This window comes from Limanda limanda, chromosome 17 (assembly GCF_963576545.1).
Source record: "Limanda limanda chromosome 17, fLimLim1.1, whole genome shotgun sequence".
NCBI lineage: Eukaryota > Metazoa > Chordata > Actinopteri > Pleuronectiformes > Pleuronectidae > Limanda > Limanda limanda.
In genome coordinates, this window is record NC_083652.1 from 15,009,501 (window position 1) to 15,030,729 (window position 21,229).

The 21,229-nt window shown below is 41.9% G+C and overlaps 1 protein-coding gene across 2 annotated transcripts in view; it reads right to left on the minus strand.

Moving 5' to 3' along the window:
- Window positions 1–13,322, minus strand: part of LOC133022634 (trinucleotide repeat-containing gene 6A protein-like) — a 30,141-nt gene extending 16,819 nt beyond the window's left edge. Inside the window, exons 1-3 of one of the 2 annotated variants that reach the window (XM_061089484.1) lie at window positions 13,093–13,322; window positions 9,492–9,543; window positions 4,897–4,995 (exon numbers count right to left, since the gene is read on the minus strand). The gene's annotated coding sequence lies outside the window, so the exon portion shown is untranslated. Of the gene's footprint in view, window positions 1–4,896; window positions 4,996–9,491; window positions 9,544–11,091; window positions 11,288–13,092 lie in introns of those variants that run through there. The other variant, XM_061089483.1, reaches the window with a different exon arrangement.
- Between the last annotated feature and the right edge of the window lie 7,907 nt (window positions 13,323–21,229).

Sequence of the window (21,229 nt, forward strand, 5' to 3'; positions counted from 1 at the left end):
CAAATAGCAACCACTCTGTTGACAAGCCAACATGATAAGAGACCCCACTAACTCCTGTGTGCACAACGAGCAAGTGTGCAGGTGCAATAAAGCATGCATGTGTTAGATGTGTGGAGCGTTTGGAGGAAACTCATGTGGTTTTAATGTTAAATGCTCAGTTTAGATCAGTGACATTAACCCGAGTCCACTAAAAGAAAACAGAATCCAAACATGGCAACTCATATCCGTGGAAAGGCTTTTTACAGACTCATTGCTATGAAAGCTAACAAACTGACCAGACACACTTAACTGAGGCCAAACTCCACCTTTATTAACTCGCCGCTCACCAGCTGAACATGGGCACACAGCCAGCACCTAAACATTCAGCCTGCCAGAGGGCTGCACAGCGGCCGTCTGGAACCAATCAAAAAACAGACGAGACAATGATATCATCATTTCAAAAACCTCATGAGAAAACGGCTCCATATATGAAACACATAACGAGAAATACTTAGGAGGAGAAATTTAGAGCGTTCACTGTGGAATTGACCTGCTCCCTCTGGCAGCTACTTCTTTTTAAAGGGCAAGACTCTTCAAGCAAACTGAGCTGTTTACTTCCTTGAATCTTGACTCAACCTTCCAACATGGAAAGACCCGTCAACCCCAAAGCATCTGATTCAAAGTGCTTACGCAGAGATAAACATTTATCCTTATTAGGCAGTGCAAATTAAAAATGAAGTAGATGTTTATCACTTTACTTTAAGTGCACATTATTGACTGAACCAATGTTGGTTAGTGATCAACACTTTGGGAGAAATTATTCAGTTGATAACAAAAGTGTTATGGCCATTATCAGAAATTGTAGTTTTGAATTTTGATACTATTTGTTAATTAATCAATTTGTATTTCAGCAGTAAATCAAGTATTATGAGGATCAGTAGTTTAAGGTTCAATGCAAAAATCTGTCGTATGCACTAGTTCCATCTTCTCATAGTGAGGATTTGTTATTTTTCTTTGCTTGGTGTGATAGATTCATGTTTTAGATTTTAACTGGAGCAAAGATTGAATGAATTATTCAAGAAAAAAGCAGCAGATTCATCAAAACAATTTATCAGCTTGTGTCTGCATGTCAACTAATATTTGTTAAGTAATCTATCTGGTTTTAATCATAAGCCCTATGAATTTATTTAGCTACAAAATAGTTACTACAACAAAGATCACAGTTCCTTTTAATTATGTGAGATAACTAAAGGGAAAAAGTTAACATTATCCCTCTGTGTGTGTGTGTGTGTGCGCGTGTGAGCGTGTTCACTGCTGCTACTCGGTACAGAGTACAGTTTGTTCCCTTCTCCCTGCTTCTATCTGAGAACGGCTTTCATGAGGGCCCCTGGAGTTGGCAGCAGTTCCACTGCTATCATCTTACAGGCGGGGAGGGCTGAGGGGGGGTGGAGGGACGGTATGGGGACAAGACACAAACACAGCGAGTGTAGCTGAAGTGGAGAAGAAAGACACAAAAGAAACCAGATGATACTGAGGCAAAGTGGAGGAATAGGAAGAGAGTGAGAGCGTTAATCAATAGGAAAAACTGACATTTATAACCTCTCACCGACTTCTTTTTGCTCATGTACGTTAATACTTTCCGAAACGCAGAAACCCTCCTCCCTCCCCCACTGACATCACACTTTAACAATAAACACTAATCAGAAGTGAGGCACAAAATAATCAAGGTCCAATTTTTTTTTAATAATCGTGATATTGATTTTAGGTCATACCGCCCAGCCTTGTGAGGGAAGGGAAATGCGTCTGAGGAGGGACAAAGAGGCGAAGAGGCTGTCACTGAGGATGATGGGAGAGGAATGCAGCTGCAGCTTCGAACATGTATAAAAAGCAAAGAGGTCAACTTCCTGAAGTCTGCAGGAGCCGAAGCCAGTACAATGTGTACTCCGCCCCCCCCCCCCCTTCTACACACTAAAAAGGAAAGAAACAAAGGGACGAGTAGCTAACTTCATGAATCCTTGAATAGTGCTCAAGGAAAAACAGAATTAACTGATCCAAGTGTTCTGGTCCTGTTTTCTACCTTAAAAGTTCCATAAAGCTGGTGAGGAAAATATGGATCTAAATCAAGATGCATTTAACTGACAGGCCCATCTTGCTCGTTCACATAATATCTTGCATTAAGTTTCTCACATGTTCATTTTAGAAATTTGAAATTGATACCAAACCATCGATACATCCCCGCTACAAAGGCTAGTAAATAGAAGACATTGCATATGCTCTCAACTGATTGACCTGAGCATCTTAAACACCAGTGCAACTGAATTATCATCTGAACATTGTGTTCTGCTTCAGGCACTTTTCACGTGTCCGCCTGTTGCTATGCAACTGCAGAATCTATTTGAAGCATTATGCTTTTCCCCCAAAAGTAGACTTATTTTTCTTTTTATAATTTGCATGAAAGTAAAACTCCACCGGCTTTCAGCAACAAACCTGAATGTCTGAAATATATCCACGTATACATGGTATGAAAAAGACGGCTGCAGCTCACATGCCAACAGTGCACGTCTGATAAATGCTGCACCGGAGAAAACACTTCTCATACAAGGACACGTTTCCTCACATCTGATCCTACGTCTGCAGCACTGCCTTTAAAAATCTGCTCCTGCTTCAACACAAGCATTTTGTTACTCCTCAAGCTCACAGACATGTTTAACTTTGCTGGTTTCCTTTCTCTTCTTTAATCTGATTATCTATAAACACGCTTTACTTTTATCTTTCTCTGAGCAGGCCATCTCGAATCTGTTCTCTCGAGGTTAAGTAACTTGTTAAGGCAAAAGTTAGGGAAGACCTTGTTGTCGTGGCAACATTCCTAAACACTCCCAACTCCTCTGGACTTGTCCGACTTAGATTTCATCAGTGCAAGAAGCACACGCCAGTGTTACTCTCTCAAATATACACAACCACTCATCAACAAGAAAGCTGAGGAGAACACAAAGAGAGAGTGACGGGTGAGATTCTGCATCTTTCCTGCTGAGGCTTCCCTGGTTTCATGTGAGACCAACATGAAGGACATGAGGAGGTTCTGTGCTACACATCTGCTTCACTTCCAAAACAGTATGCACTGCGATTGTTTACATGTGCAGTGCGAGTGTGTACACGAGCAGATAGGAGCACTCATGTGGCCCACCGCTGTCCTGTGAACTTTGGGAGTGGTTAGGAGGGGCGACCGCACACAATCCAAACTAAAACTAAGGGCAATGTGCACAAACTTAAGGTTTTGCTTATGACTCATTAGCTGATCTGTCCATTATTCAGTCATCCATTTGATTTCACAGACACCTGCCCACCTCCACCCAGACTGGTAATATTTGCCAGCAGGCATGCCAAGAAACTTTCAACTTGCAGCTTTGAGCCCAGCAGTACATTTACTTCAGACTTATGGGAGTTGAATATGTTTTTCTTTCCAGTGCTTATCATGTATTGCCAAATTCATGTTTCTGCACTGAACTGCATGACTCAGGATTCAGACACTATTTTAAGCACATAGGACTTCTACCTACTTTACCAGTCACACGGCAGATTACAAGCCGGGGTTCACGGGTTATTTTCCCTTATTTTTAAATGAATGAGGATTCCATCAGCCAGGTTTTAATAATATTTTATATCACACTGACAAAGGATAAATTAGAAGCCACAATCAAACCACTGCTTAATATAAAATTTAGTCAAGTTATTAAAGTCAAATACGATCATTTGTTCTGTCAGAAAAACGATCTCCATAAAATGTCACATTCCAACTGGATTCACGACATAACTGAGCTGAGCTGCACATAACTCACGTTACATTAGCTTTTAGACTCTCGCTGCAGTATCAACACCCTTCAGAAGAACAATGATTACTCCTGTTACTGTATAACTATTATCTGGGGGGGAGGAGCTTCCATGACAATAAATGGCTTTGTCCGTTCACGGTCTGGTACAACAGAGAGTTCAACTCATCTGTTTGTAAAGAGACGCATCACCACATCTAACTATGTAGTCTGAGGGTCAGACGAAGTGAAAGACAGAGTAGGACGATGGCGGAGGAGTGAAAACAAAAAGAGAGAGCAATTGAAACTCGAAAGACGGGCTCAAGGTCAGAGATATACGCTATCAGACGTCCTGCCTATGCTAACCATGACAGTAGTCGCAGCTGTAAATGAAGTAGGCCTGTACAAAGAGGAGTCTATGGAAACTGTAACGCAGTTCAATGGAAACACAACTCCGTCACATGGCAATAAGACCTTGAGGGTCGTTAGAGTAAAGCACACTGCACCAGTGAGATAGATAACAGGGACAGGACCCAGACTATGCGGGGAAGATAAAATGTGAGAAAAATAAAAAGATTACATTTTTAAAGTCCTGAAAGCCAGATTTTATTGCCAGATTCATGTCTCTACTCTAAACTGCAGCTCAGAGGCTTGTAAATCTATTTTAAGACGGCAGTGTTCATTTTTACCACCTCCAGAACTATTCTGTTGATATGCAATATTAATCATATCTTTGCTTACTGTGCAGAACTGAAATGGGCCTATCAACACTATGAGAGCTGGATCTTGCTGTTCTAATGGCACAGCGGATATCATAGATAAAGAGCTAAGTGCAGGGTGAACAGAGGTTGGCATCACAGAAGCAACAGATGCTTAATTAAACACAGAGGAAGACTATCTGTATAGTAGCAAATCATTTTAATTAAGTGGACATAGGGCTGAGCAATAATATTTTATTAAGGTGTGGGACCATCTCGTGTTGTGCAAAGTAATGACTCAATTACTGATTAAACAAACTGTAAAAGACAATCACCAAAATCATGTTTCAGTTTTTGGATTTGTATACAGAACCAAGCAGCTCTTGACAGACGTCACTGACGCCTTCACTCACCTTTTGTCCAGTCTTGTATTTTCTTATCCTCCTTCCTCTTCACACTCTCCGTCTCTCTCTCTCTTCCATCCACTGTTCTTCCCTCTATGGGTTTGATCCCTGTGGAGAGGAACAGAGACAGACACCATTACATCACATTGCACAGTATTTACCACAAACTTCATCATTTAGTCATAAGGACTTGGTTTTGGTTTGAGGAGGCTGTGAAACTGCAACCCTTTAATCAAAGTTAATGTATTTTTCGTAAACTAAATATCTTGGTGCTTAGAAAAATACCGACAAAATAAGCCTAATGGTAACTTAAAAATAAACTCCAAAGCTCTGGATGTTTTCCTTAGTTTCTGATGTTTAGTAGATCAAACAAGTTAATCTCTGATAACTAATCACCGGATAATGACCTTATATTATCTTTTTCCCATTCATGGTGCTGAGCTTTGTTCAGACTTTTAAAGAATAGAGAAGTTTCACAATAATTATTATCTATAGTGAAAGTCAGGAATACACCAGTTTATATTGCTTGACAACAACAAGGAACAAGATGAAACACGATTTGAGATTAAGCATTTTATTGCCTTTAGCTTGTTTGAATATAGCTTCTCTTTTTGCTCCCAAACACACACAAGTCAAATACGTTTTTACTAGTGTCCCTATTATTTTAAAATCAGACGGTATAGTTTCTCTGTCTGTGATTGTCAAGTTTAGCTGCACTGGTCTCGGTGGCTGTGCCATTTAGCCTGCAGGAGAAAGTCTAATCCAATAATGGGATTACAGCACAGCATTTACGTTAGCTATAAACAGACAGATGCACAGAGAGGATGAAACTACTCATCATGAATGCAACATTAACTGTTTATTTATTAGGTTCCGCTTAGTTAATTAATAACAGCTGCTCAAAAATACTAACAACAAAAGATTCTGCTTTGATGTTTGATAATTTCTGCTTTGAACCCAGTTAAATCAGCTTTTTGCCTTTATCTGTTGTAGTTAAACTAATTAAAACAAAGTTCCATCATTTTTTCTTCCAACCATCTTCAGACACCACTCTTCTACCTCTGTTCCCATAACCCCCCTCTGTCCTTTCCAACCATCAAGTGCTTCAGCAGATGGCTCCGGGTTCACCAACAACAACAGCAGAGCATGGTGGGGGCCCTCCTGGAGTGCACACATACACACACACCACGGACAGCATCTGTTTATGAATGGACCGACAATTGCCCATCCCCCGACAGCTACAGCTGACAGTGGTGGGGGGGTGCGGGACACTTCCAGTCACCAAAATAAGGAATAAAGAAAACTGAGGTGGAACAGACAATACTTTTTATTTATTTGACCTAAAATCAAAATAAAAGCTAAATCTAAACCTTAAATTAAACGGAAACATTTGTATTTATATTAGACTCTGATTCATGTGGGGGCTTTCCTTAAAGTCATGGATGTAATAGTTAAACTGGAGAGTTGGAACAGATCATATAAAATAAAGCATATCAAAGGTGACACTTCCTTTAAATAATAACTTAAAATAGTTAATCACAATTAGGAGCAATCTATTTTTATGCATTCTGTATTTATATTTGGGAAATGATTCTAAATGTGTTTAATAACTGTTGTTCCCCGTTTGTCTGCAAGATGCATGATGACAGGTACATTACGTACAAAGCTTGGGCTGGTCACTTTCCAGGCAATTGTGGATACAAGTTAATTATAGTAGAGATTAGTGAATGTATTTGTCAAAGTTGCCAAGAAGGGTTTCAAATAGACGTCATACCATTCAGTTAGTGCAGAATAATAATGAATCAAACGCTCATAATTTATATTTTGCCCTGAATTGCCTTTTCAATTCAGTTAAGTATGAAGCTACTTCTGCTCTTGTATCATTCGTAGTGAAGAATGATTCCTCTTCCTCCCACATAATTTTAAATAATCACATTTCATTTGGATTCCTGAGGTGGTAGAGATGAGAAGTCTGAGTCTTCAGACTATTGCATCCTCACACCCTGTAAACGTTGTTTCTCTCCCAGAAGTGAGTCAGACAGTGATGCCCGCGAGGACTGGGTATCGATTGTATTTGTAGCCTTTTGGACAAAGTTGTTGTATTTGTTTTTACACCTACACAACCGACGATGAGCATCTTTTAACACCCTCACAAGGTTTCTTCTATCCCAGCAGAACAAAAACCTGGAGCTTAGTCGCGTGGCTAATTTGCATGTACAACAACGCGTCATTTGCATCAATTTGCATTAGCATGTTCCCACACTGGAGGCTTCGGCCAGGAACGCCATCACTCAATTAGGGAATGACAGCGGGTATCTCCTCATCACAAACAGCTCAACAGGGAAGACTCCTGTGAGGCCGACGTTCCAAGATGTGACATTTCCAGCTTGGCTGCGTTAAATGTCTTGTTTTGACACGCGAGTGAAAAACAGGCGGTTCATTTCAGGTCGCGCTAACTTGACAAAAGGCAATGTGATATTTCTGGCTGAATAAGAAATTCAATTTTGCTCCAGGCAGAGATGGGGGGGGGGGGGGGGGGAGTTGCAAATCAGGTCTTATCTCATTTTACTGAAATGCAATTTTTAATTTAAATGATAATATAATTGTTTCTAATTGAAGGAAAAGACAAAGGCATGTTATTACAGTTTTGAATCCAAAACTATTACATCAGCGGTATAAGTTTAAAGTCCAAGTTTCATGCACAACAACATATTACCCACAATCTTGACTCTAGCAAGGTGTTTAAAATTTCCCATCTACACTGATTAACTGATAACTCCAAGTAAAATTTTTAACAGGTTGCATAGTTTTTTTACCTGTGCAGATCAATTGCAACAAACAATTGTGAGTGTCCTGGTCTCATGACCATCTGCAGGTGTGGCTTTACTGCTGCTCAGGGGCAATGGTCAACTACCTGACTTGAACCTTGCAAACAAGGAATTCATTGCACAGCACTGTTAAATTATCATCACAAGTTGGCCATGTAAATATGGAGTCATTTTATTTACATTTACGCTGCAGCAGCTTCAGCCACTCTACATATTTTAGAGAATAATAAAAAGACGTGTAGAGAAAACGGAGCCAGACAACAGCCAAAAGTGAAAGTGAAGCTCAACAAAGCATTGTAACACAAAGGAACTAACACTAGACTCAACTTATTACACAATGTTCCGTCACTGTTATATTTAAAAATTCAACAGGCCCAAAAGCAATAAACAGGATATGTGAGCCTGTGAGGATGGGGAGACACAGAATTACTCACGTATGTTTTGCTTATGAATAACTGAAGACACGCAGAGAAGCAATGTTCAAAACTTTACCTATTCAGTAAGCCACAAACTGTTAATGGATTACATTTACAATATTTGTTTACAAATTGCTAGCTGTAAACTATAGGACAGAGCATATTTTGAAAACAAAAGTAAATCCGATTTCCCAAACACCAAGTGGAAGCTGGAATGATCTCAGGCAACACTGGACTGTTAGCGTTGCGTTATTTATGGAACAGAATAGAAATTCCATCTGACTCATGTGAATAAACATCGAGTTAAAGTCACACTGAGAGAAACATTTTTAAACTGATGTAAAAGAGCAAATGTAAGATGCGGCAAATACAGTTTGATATTTTATATCTATGTGTATTAACATTGTCACTTGCACACTCACAAAATGTGAAGCATCTTTCCTCGAACGAACCAGCATACACTATGAAGCAATTAGCTAAACAAACCATGAAATAAAACAACTGTATTTGAACAGAAATGCTGTTGACGTGTGTCAAGAGCATGAAATTACAACTTAATCATGAAAAATTACAATTCAGGATATTGTGCACCACAGCAAGATTTAAACTGATTTCCGATCAGAAACCTGAATATGTTAGAGCTCAACTCTCGGTATAGGGCGATGGACTCGTTGTGGCCCATGCCTCTATTGTGTGCGTGCATGTAGACCAACTATATGAACACAATGAGCTGCACAAACACCTCTCCACACACAAAACATCAGGACCCTGGCTTGTCATTTAGCGATTTTAAAACAGCAAAGCTTACTCAGCACAATACGGCCTAGACCAACCCAGACCCTCCAATTCAATTCAAACGGAACTGCATGTGCTTGCATAAGCAGCAGCTGCCCGTCCCATGTCCCCATGTCCCCCTGACCCACACACACACACACCCCTCCAGCAGCCCAACACATACAGACACACACAGGTTCTGCTTTCATCCAAGTATCTGAAATGGTGATATAAAGGTAGAGATCTGTTTCTGAAACACTTATTTATCTTGTTTGTTGAAATACTCTTCACGTCCCAATTGCAATCAATTAATAAAGTTATCTGGAAGTTAAAACCTGTGTCTATGGCCCTCGTAGGACTGTAATAAACACAATCAATATCATTTCATTCAGTACAAATGAAAAGATTGGTCAGCGTGCCAGCAAGTCACGGAAAAGTCAGGTGCGTGTTCATGTGGGTCGATGGGAGGAGGTTGTGTGTCAGGGTTGTAATTTCCCCCCAAATTGTATCATGCTCTTGTTGGCTTGTCTAGGATTACCAACCCTAGCTTTAAATTGATTGTGTGTTAATGCTGCCACAAACTCACCTGTTAAGATGCTTCAGTTTCTTTGGTGGCAACAGCTTCCGATTCCAAATCTCTGAAAAGAAAACAGATAAGAAGGTTAATCTCACAGAAATGCAAATAAAAAAGATAGCCTGGCATGTGGGTTTAGTGGGTTTATTGTGATTAAACAACTCGTCACGGGGGGACAAACGAGAACAGGAGCGAGGCTTGCACAGTCAAGCTGCTGCACCTGAAGTGGTAAACACATAGTTGCAATCTAGTTCATACTAGGTGCACCTCCGCCCAGTTAATTTTGCAATGGGGCCAATCATTTACACACACAAGCAGTGAGAGTGTGGACGAATTGTGGGTTGAGTTAAGGATTTCGACAAGGTGGTGTGGAAATGCAGGTTAAACCGCATAACAGGGTAATGCATGACCACGGGGACCTTAAAGCTCGTGTCCTGCAAAGTGACTAGAGAATGTGTGTGACAGATAAAGACAGAAAGAGAGAGTGTGTGTTTGTGTCTGTTTGTGTGTGTGTGTGGGTCAGAGTCACAGATCTGGTCCTGATCGGCCATTATCTCAGCTGTAGCCTGACTTACAGCTTAACCAACATGGCTTCTCTCTCGCTCTCTCCTGCTCTCGACTCTGGTATTTTTCCAAGCGCAGGCGAACACACAACAATGACCTGAACTGTGCACACACCTCGGTTCAACAACACAACCACAGGTTTCAGTTCAGCGATTGTGTGTCGTCGAGTGTAGCAAAGCAACCGGGGGACTGGGAGCCTTTTACCCGGGGAGCTCCGGGCTCACCAGCCGCTGCCTCTCCGCCGACCGAGGCGGATAAACGCCCCGGTCCAGACTCCCCCAAACCCCGCAGACTTAACGATAAATTCACGGTGAAAGCACCATAAACCTTGCGTGTGTTTTTTTTTCATGTGAACCAATGCGTCGCCCCCCAACCCCCCATATAATAAAAAAGCAGCGCAATCCGCCGGCTTTCACCGCCGAGCAACCTGCGTCGTCAAATTAGCATCAGTGCTAGTGCTAGCTTGGGAGCTAACGCTGCGAAGCTGGCTACGTAGCTTAGCCGGTGTAATTTAAAAAACGCAGCGGTGCATTTCAGCAAACACGGGGATGCATATCGTCTATAAATATTGAAAGAAAGCTGATTTTTTGTTAAATTAATGCGTTAATAGTGTTAGAAATACACAATGTTCCAAACAGAAAAGTGCGCACAGCTGGCTAGCCAAGGTTAACCCAACTAGTTAGCGTTAGCACAAGGTTAAGCTGCCTACAAATTACAAGAGTGACGTCTGGAAGTCCTCGGTTGTCTGCAGCAAAACTACCCCCCCCCTCGCCATTTTTTTATTGTTGCTACCAAATGCGTTTTAATAAACAAATTTAATAAACCTGCAATGCAAAGCGAGGCGCTTCTCGCCCAAGTTGTGCTAGCTAGCTAGCCGCTAACTAGCATAGCCCAGTCACGGCTAACCAAACAACAGCGGCAGCTCAACTTGTCTCCACCGGCCAGCATAACCCCCTCCTCCCCCACAACCACCACCTCCACCCCCCGGTCCTCCTGCCCCGGCTCGACGACCCACAACCGACCCGAACACAAGCGGAACCGAGCTCACCTCATCGAAGGGTAAAGTGCAACAGAGTGGAAAGGACCGCCGGCGGTAAGGCTAGAAGAAAGTCAGCTCGTTGTGCAGCATCTACGACGGGAGGAACTCGTCCTGCATGATCGCCATTTTCTTCGCTCGCTGCTGCTGCTGCTGCTGCCTGAGACCTTGTTTCGCTTGAGCTCTGCTTTCCCCTCCTCTGCCTCGGTGTGTGTGTCTGTGTGTGTGTGTGTGTGTGTGAGGCAGGAAACACGTTCACCACTTCCTCTGACTGACAAAACCAAACACAAGCAGCAACACAAGAGAGAAGGTGAATGTGAAAGCAAACACACAACACATTTTTTAAAATGTTGCACAGAGGATTAAAGTGTGTTGATAGGATTTAAACAGTGTGTTGTTTAATCGGTTATTTTAATTCTCATTAGGCTCTGGTTCTGCATTACTCCGTTCACATTTTTAATTTTTATTTATTGTACTATACACTTTATTATTTTATTTGTATTACCACATTTTTTTAGATTTAATACTATTGTTTTATTCACTGTATTATAATATATTATTTATTGTTGATACTCTTATCTTGGAGCAAGCTGGCACAATCTTTTCTTCACAAGCAGGAACACAAGAGAGAAGGTGAATGTGAAAGCAAACACACAACACATTTATGAAAATGTTGCACATATAATTAAAGTGTGTTGATAGGATTTAAACCGTGTGTTGTTTAATTGGTTATTTTTATTCTCATTAGGCTCTGGTTCTGCATTACTGTTTACACTTTATATTTTTATTTAATGTACTATACACTTTATTCTTTTATTTGTATTACCACCTTTTTTTTTAGATTTAATACTATTCTTTTTTTCACTGTTTTATTATATATTATTTATTGCTGGCACAATCATTTCTCTCAGGATTAATCAAGTCTTATCATATCTTATTAATAAGTCTCTGCCCAGAAAATCACAGTCAAAAATACTGAGGTCACGAGTCCTCACCCTCCTCCTTATGATTTTACCTTATTTTTATATTTTATCCTCAGTAAAGTTCTGGTGAAACTGTATTTGTTGTTTTCAATGCCCAAAATAAATGTAAACTCACTGCAGTGACAATCTTTCTACATAAAATGTGTGAAATAAACGATAGTGTCCTGGATAATGCTTAATTAAATGTCTTTATGTTGTTTTCTTCTTATTTCTTTTACAGTTAAGTATCATTTGACTCTGTCATACTTTTGTTTATTTATTGTTTTTTCTTTTATTGACAGTTTCTACCCCTCCTAACAAAAGCAGTGACAGATGCATATTGTACTGTAAAAGAAAGGTTGACCGACAAACCACACTGGTTGAAACTATAACAGCCACAGTTGGGTAATTTATATTTAAACTTATTCATAAGCATTATTTTGTAATGGATTAGAAGTAGTGGAGACAGGGAGGTCACTGTCAAATCTACCACATCGACCCATGTGATGAAGTGTCCTTGAGCAGGGCACTGAACCCCCCCACCGCGTGTCTGTATAGTAGATCACTCTGACCTCCCTTATTACCCAAGGTGAAATAATAAACTTTTTGCCAGTTATATAAAAAATCTCATTATAACCTCCACACCAAGGAGGCTTTGATTTTATTGCTGTTGGCCAGTTTGTTCGTTGTGTAAAACTACTGAACTGATTTAGTTGAAACTTGGTGAAGGGTGCCGTGCAGGTCGAGGAATAACCTTTGCAGTGGATTCGATTAAGATGTAGATCTAGAGAAAAAAATGTTTCACTTCCTGTCACATTGAGAGAGAAGCTGTTTTTCGACATTTGTGAATCTCCCCAAGAAATAATGCAATGATCTTTGATTAAAAGTAATTTATATGAGAGTGTGCATGTAGATGCATCTTGATTGAAGTTTAAGGTCTGTTGAGCCTTGGGAGATGGATGCGCTTCACCATTCGAGTGCCATTCTAGTCATTGTGTTTAATGATGTAAGCTTTGACTCAAACTATAATAATAATAAAAAGGTAACTGACCTGTGTGTGTTTGCTTTAAGCCCAATATCAAAGCTCCACAGAGCAGGAAACCCAAAAGCCTCAGAGCTCCATGTCGTAAATCCCTCCGCTGTCTACGAGGCGAAATGCAAATGCTCTGCACGTCGCTGCTGAGTTAACTTGTTAATGTGTCATGATGTGAAAGTGAAAACATCTATAACGCACACTGACGGGCAAACGAAAGAATTTGGAGAATTTCAGCATCTCTGCTCCGTTTTCTCAGGCCTGTCGCAGCCATCCATGCGTGGCTTTGGTTTGTGATGTAAGAAAACAAAAAGTGAAGACTTTAAAAGAAGAGAGATAGAGGTTTTTGGGTAAAAAAGAGCCTCCGCCTAAACAGCACAGAGACATAAATACAGTGTGGAATCTGCCAACGCTTCACCAGCGAGACAAAGGCGGCCGCTGCTTACAGGAGAGACCGGCACAACGTGTGTGCAGAGCAGTGACCATTGACCCTCCACTGGCAAAAACAAGCCCCAACCTTGTCCACAAATTACCTCCCTTATCTGTGAGGATTTGGCTGTGAGGGAGCGGGAAGCAGAGAGAGATCAGTATGGTTCATTCACTGCCAGGTAATGATTTTTATTGGACCAGGTATCAAAGACAGCAAGATTACACTACACTGTATAAACAAGTGTAAGCTCTCTGCCCCCGGGGGACAGCTGCCAAAAAGCCTGGTTTCCCAATAGATCCCTACTGCTGTTGTTGTGTTCGTGGGCAACAGGGAATTCAAATATAATTGGTCTCCGAATGGGAAAATATCCAGTTGACTGTCGCTGCAGTTGTCTCCCTGTCGTCGCCCATTTGTTTGAAGTTCCTATTTCACAGCTGTTAAGACATAATTACAAAGCCAGACAGAGGGAGGATTTCAGGGGGACACAGAGGATGGTGGCTCTTAAGCTGGTGACATGAGACCTGGGAAGAATTGTCATTATTTCTCCCGCAACAGAAAAATCAAGCAGAAGTGAAAGAGACCTGATGAGAAACGCATGAAATATACTGTGAAAGCTTTTAGATCACGTGGAGGAAAACAGTGTCTCTCTACTGCTGTATGAGAAAGTCAGATGTCAGAAGTGATGACGTCCAGAGTTCAGTGAATTTGATCAAATATATATTTGCATTATTTTCACCACATGTTCTCCATAGATTTACTGCATCCATGTGCAGTTCAGCCGTATGCGCTGTGGGAAGAAACCACTGACATGATGTAGTGACACGATGGCAGCTGGTTTGAGGCACTTTGACACATGCATGCAAAGAAACCCCAGAGCTCAAGTCATTACATGCAAATACAGCTCAACAGTGGGGTTCCAGAAGAACCAAATCCCATTCATTTTCTGAATAGAGATTTTGATGATCAGCCACAAGCTGGAGATTCTGAATCGATGTTACTTGCTCCTGTAGAAGCCACAAGAGCTTAGTGTATTCAGATCAGGCCAAGGTTTAATCTTACACACACAGTTATGCCTTGGTAAATGGTAAATGGTCTGTAGTTATATAGCACTTTTAGAGTCCTGATGACCACTCAAAGCACTTTGCAGTACATTTTTTATTGCCATTCATCCACACACATTCGTACAGTGTATCTATGGTGTTCAGTATCTTGCCCTTCAAACCGCCCACCTTCTGGTTAGAGTAGGACCGCTCTACCCCCTCAGCCACAGTCGCCCAATACACACACACACACACACAAGTGAGCACGCCCCTACAACATCCTCAAAACATTATGTACATTAATGCATGTGCACACATTTACATTTTTTGTTAGATTTCTTGTTTTATTTTGAAGGGAAGCTATGTTTGGTATGTCCATAATTTAGCTAGTTTCATCAGTTTATGTATTTATATATGTATCGTGTATGCATGTTGTATTGTGTATGCATTTCATACACACATGCATGCATGCAAGGGCGGATACACACACACGTAAAAACATGCACACACACACACATAAAAACACACACACACACACATGCAAGCACCGCTCAGTTGCAGCTGCAGAAGTTTGGAAGCGTGTTAAAAAACGTGACGACTATTGTACTGGGCAGAAAGGGGCCATAGAGAATTGGGCTGAAATGTGAATGTACAGGAGGAAAAGGGAGAGTGAGCAGGGAAGAGAAAGTTAGTGAGGAGAGATTATGTGGAGGGGGGGGGGGGCAGTGTGGGAGACAGACTGACAGACAGAAGAAGGTCAGAAAAGAGATTTGCATGTCAAGTAGTAATAGGCTTGTCCTGAGTACAGACACGCACACAACTAAGCTGCAGTGTGCATGGTGCTGCAGTGTGTGTGTGTGTGTGTGTGTTTGTGCGTGCATGTGCAGTGTGTTGTTCCTCCTGTGCCTGCCAGCCTAGTTGCCTCACAGGCACATCCCTGCTTGTGTCTCCTGCCTCACTCATGAGTTCTAAAGCCTGTGAAACAACAAATATATGTTTGAGCATGTCTGGGACTTTGATGCCGCTCAGCCTCCTTCTTCCCTCTTTCTTTGAGTCCGATCCAAATCATTCATCACTCGTTCAGACTGCCTCCCCCATCCAGTCCACACTTACCATCACAACCCCTTCATTTTCACATTGTCCCTCTCTAACCTCATCATCTTCTCCCTGCCTCCACCCTCCTCCTTCACTTTCCATCAGCACACGCACACATACACACACACACACACACACACACACACACACACACACACACACACACACACACACACACACACACACACACTGACTCATGTGCTGTCCTCCTTTGCATCCTTCCCTGCATGTGATTCTTTCCGCTTCTCTGCAGCGCTGCAGCGATTAGTCAATGAACTAATTAGCTGAAAGAAAGAAAAATCATCTGCAGCAATTTGTGTCATTAGTTGTTTTAGTCATGAATACGTTTAGCTTGAAGTGCATATGCACACATTTGTGAATTGGCCTGGTGCTACTCTCCAAAACAAAACAAAAAAATCACGATGCGCAGAGAGCGGAGAAACATGAGACGCTCAAAAACCCAAAAGCAGCACAAAAATAAATCTTCTCCTCCTTCTCATTAAAAATAATTATAGAATCTTTTATTGCATGAAATAAGCTCTGTAACCTTTGCAACAAGGAAATCATGATCACAGTGATTCTCTGCTGCACTTTATCTTCCTTGCACCTTGGATTAAATACTTCAACACAGCATCATGATATGGAGACTTGGCCCTTTTCGTATTTGTTGGTGTTATTTTATGTAATTATATTTTTTTATTTTTGGCCTGTGGGTGTTTCCTGTTGAACCAGTGGTCCGCCAGGCTTTTATTATTATAGGAGAAACCCAGGATGAATAGTCTTCCTTATTTAAGAAAAAAAAAAAAAACACTATGTAACCAAACACTATGTCCTACTCTGAAATCCTGCAAGTTTTGGGCTTGAAAAGATGATGTTTGGTATATTTCACACTGTGAAAAATCCCTTTAATATACATTTAATAACTCAGCAAACTTTTCAACCTTAACTTGAGACAGTGTTTAGACTCAAGCCCGACAGGAGCTACAATCTTTGTACGAGCATCGTCAACAGAAGTTTCATTTTATAGTGTTTAGGGTCTGATATGAATTAACCCGGATTACAGTTTTTAGTTTGTTTTGTGGAACAAAATGCATGAGGGTAAAATACCAGAATCTTTTTCCCATTTCATACCAGAACATGATATTTTACTTTATATTTCTTCATCTCTGTCTTCTACCTGCCTTGTGCCCCCCCCCCTCGCTCTTCCAGCAGTAGAATGGATTCATTGTGGTTGAAACCCGCACGTGATCTTTAACATCCCCCCCCCGCCCCTTTCACCTCTCGAGGCATTCACACACAGACATGAACAACAAGCTGAGTAATAACTTAATCCATCAGCTGTGTTGCTTGTGATTTCTTTACACGGCTGACTTCCATTCACCCTTGCAGACTTTGTTTTGCAAACGCACAACACATGCACGTGCAAGTAAATCAGCGGGTGCATTCCATCTCTGCCCCCATAATCCATCACCACGCCTTGAATATGCAGATGGTCTTGATGCATTTCCTGGATGACAGCGATGTATATTCAAACATACCCCTTTATTTAAATTCCCTCTCATTTATATTCATATCACTGATCCAGTGCCGGCCTGGCTCCTCTATTACTGCAGGAACTCGTGCAGATCGGTGGGCAGGGGGTGCACTGATTGGCTGATCTTCTTGCCGTTCATCCGTGGTGTACGTGTATTACTGTGCACAGAGAGGTGACGCCGGGCTGACGAGCAAACACACTGATGCACCCTGTGCCAGAAAGAATCCCACAGACACTTTAGATCACACACATGCAGTCACATGCTGAAAGTCTGCACCTCACCACGTGCTGCATGAGGCCATGAAAGTGGTAAAGACAGCCCCGGCACCCTGGGCTTGTTCATTCAGCGGAGTGCATGTGTCTGTGGGGGGAGATGTAGGGGGAGGGAAGATGAAGTAAAAGATGGATGTCCCTTTGGCCTGCTTGTCGAAATTCGAAGGCCAGTCACGCCAACACAAAATGTTTTAGAGCCAAGGCTTTTCTGCTCGGCTGTTACTTCCTCTGCGTCTTCAACTTGCTGAATATACAGTGTGTCATTTTTTTTCTATCAGTGAATGCAAATCAGTGCTGCCTATGTTGGTCAGTGTGCCAACGGTCTGCCAAGTTTATACAGGGAGTGAGGAAGATTTTAAGAGCAGGGAGAAGCAGGCAGAGCCACTCAGAGAGATGGAGAGAGACAGATACATATGTACAGCGGGAATAAGGAGGAAAAGTCAGATTTCACTCTGAATGAAGCAAAACCTCAATATACATCACACACAGACTGATGGATGATGTGATTCCACTTTATCCGACTATACAGAAACCATAACGCCGTTATCTTACGCATTCAGAGTCAGCATCTGCTCAGTAGCGACCAGGGGAAGTCAGTCTCAGGTTTCACTCGTAACGTTTCACCCCATTTTACTGCATCAAATAATTAAATCTAATCTTTAGCTAAAATGACAGACACCATCTTTGATAAAAACTGATTTATTGAATTCAAGGCTATAAAATATGAGGTGAAATGTCATGATTGACAGCGGAGACTGGCTCCTGATGTGTGTATCGACAGGTCAGTGAAAGCACGACTCAGCACCGTGAACCCGACGGCTCAGACTCCGGCTCCAGGTGACGTCACTGGTGCAGGACGGCGACAGTGGGACTCCAGCAGCAACAGGAATCTTCATTTAGATTGAGCTACTTTGTTATTCATATTGTAACCAATAAATTAAGAAACACAAGACGTTTTGAGCTGCTAACACTAATCCTAATGTTTGCATTGCATTGCTGTGTCCATTGATTGATTTTGTGAAGTTGAAGTTGCTCTATGCTCATCATTTAACAAGGGATAAAAGTCATCAGGCCAAATGCCACTGAACCTCCTGACCTGTCAGTGATTTTGAAAACGGTACAAAGTTTCAGTTCTCTCCTGGGCCTTGATGCAATGTGTCCATTGTCATGGACAGAGCCCCGGCCAGGCCCTTTGTCAGCGCTGGGCCGGCAGACCCCTTGCAGGGAGAGGGCGTGTGTGTAACTGCAGTTCAAAGTGTGAATGACAAAGAGGAGAATGATGTGATGGGAGGAGAAAAAGAGACGGGCACAGGAGATGAGAGGGGGAAACGGAGACAGGGAGAAACTGATGGAAACCTCCGAGAGCTCATATCAGGACAGAGAAGGATTTAAACGCATTGAATGATGCATCTAAAATTACATCTAACATTTAGCTACTGGAGAAGTCTCATCAAACTCTGAGAATCCTGCGTCATATCTCAGCTGCACTGTTGTGTGTTTCTGTTGCAGAGGAAAACAAATCAATTCAATCTGGTTCAGAGGATGGAATTATCGTTCTCTTTTTATATTCTTCTTTTTAATTGAAGGGAATTCAACTTATTCCCTCTTGTTCTTCTCTCTATCCTTTTCTAACACACATATACACAGACACACACACACACACACACACACACACAGACCTTCCCCCATGCACTAGAACATTCTGAGCACACACACATTCAGACACGCGCTCAGGCTGGCATGGGGGTTGGGGCAGTGTGTGTATGTGTGTGTGTGTGCGTGTGTATGTGTGCGTGTGTGTGTGTGTGTGTGTGTGTGTGTGTGCGTGTGTGTGTGTCAATTGTCCTGGCATGCTGCCAGTCTCTTGGTCTCTCATTACCAGTGTGTGTATCAGAGTGTGTGCCAATGTGCGTGTGTGTGTTCAAGTGCGCAATGGGGGCCCACCAGCGTGACGGGCGTTACCATGGCAACACCAGAGCAGGTTCCAGATGCAGTGCATCATATTTCTACAGGACGGTGCATGAGCGTACGCGCAGACACACACACACAGACAGACACACACTGAATTGGCAGCAGACCTGTGGTTAGCCATGCAGATTAGTTTTATCGTGATGGATCAACTCTCATTTAAACATTCATTCTTCCTTTTATTCTCCTCCATTCGAAGATGGATGATTGGTTGCATTGATCAATCAATCATCCCACACAGACACAGACACAGACACACACACAGACACAGACACAGACACAGACACACACAGACACAAACACACAGAGTTCTATTTCTAGGTCAGAATTTAAAATGTGTTTTCCTTTCTGCTTGTATCTGAACCTGAATGATTCCACCCTTGCTGTGGCACCTTTACTGGTTTACTACGAACCACACAAGGTTGGGATATTGTTAATATTACAGAATCAGAGGTGTGATGTCTGTGGACTCTCCCTTTTGCACACACGTCCATCAGTGTGAGTAACTCTGCTGCTGACATAAAGACACAACAACCTATTACACAGAACTGAGACGTGAAGTAAACGTGCAACATTACCTCAGTGAACAGCCTTTGTTAAAGAGGCCACTGGTTGTATACATCGGATCATCTTGTGTTTATGCAAGTGTGGATGTGTGTAGAGTTTCTGTCTGCATTACTTATTCATAACAGCGTAGAGTTACAGTACACACATGCACGTGCGCGCGCACACACACACAACCTACATTTCTCAATGAATGACTGAGGGGATGTGTGCCAATTTTAAACGTCGTCTTTTTGCGGGAACTAATGCGAATACACACAAAGTTGTGTAAAGCCTTTTGTGGAGTCTTAGGTTTGAAAACGACAAATTGGAAAAAGAAAAATCCTGATCAGCAACATTACCCACGACCAACATAACCAGCTCAAATCTCAAGAGAAAAGCCTGATAAGGAAGCTTGACAAAATGCTCCCAGCTCCTTTGAAGTAAAACTATCAGTAAGAGTTGGATTAAGAGTAATAAATCCTCTTAATCTTCTCAGTATATCCATAATCAGTTCTAAGTGTTAATGTGGTCATGCTGTCGCACATTTTCTCAGAAATTACTTGGCAACAGACGAAGACACAACCAGTCATTTCAGCTTCAATGTGCATCATCTTGTGTCTGTAAAAGAATAAAGAGGGTGTGTGGATGTCTGGTTTTCCACCAGTTTCTCCACATCCCTCACAGGAATTTGATTTATGTTTTACATATATTTTTCATCGAGAAGAAGGAGAACCTCCTCAGACGAGTCTCATTAGACCTCGGTAGCTCCTGGGCTGACGACAGGAGTGTCACAGTCAGACTGAACGAGGAGGAGCAGGATCTGTTTGATTGGTCAGAGAGAGAAAATGTGTGGGAGGTGTTGTGACACTGGGGCTGCAGGTCCATCTTACATCAGTGTTTATTTATACTGCTGGATTCACTCCCCTCCACACTGTGACAGTAAACACTTCTCTCACTCTGAGTGGGCCGGAGCTAAAACATTAATCAACATTGTCATATACAGAAATATTCTCACCCCGGTGGATTAGTGAGATCAGGACCAAAAACAAACAAACAAACAAACAGGGACTTCCACCTGACGTCAAAGTATCTCACCCCCTTGATACGAACCACAGTAATGAGATAATCAATGCCAGTTACTTCACCTGTCTGTGGTGTGTGTGTGTGTGTGTGTGTGTGTGTGTGTGTGTGTGTGTGTGTGTGTGTGTGTGTGTGTGTGTGTGTGGGTGTGTGTGTGTGTGCGTGTTAAACAGAGAGCGAGAGAGAGAG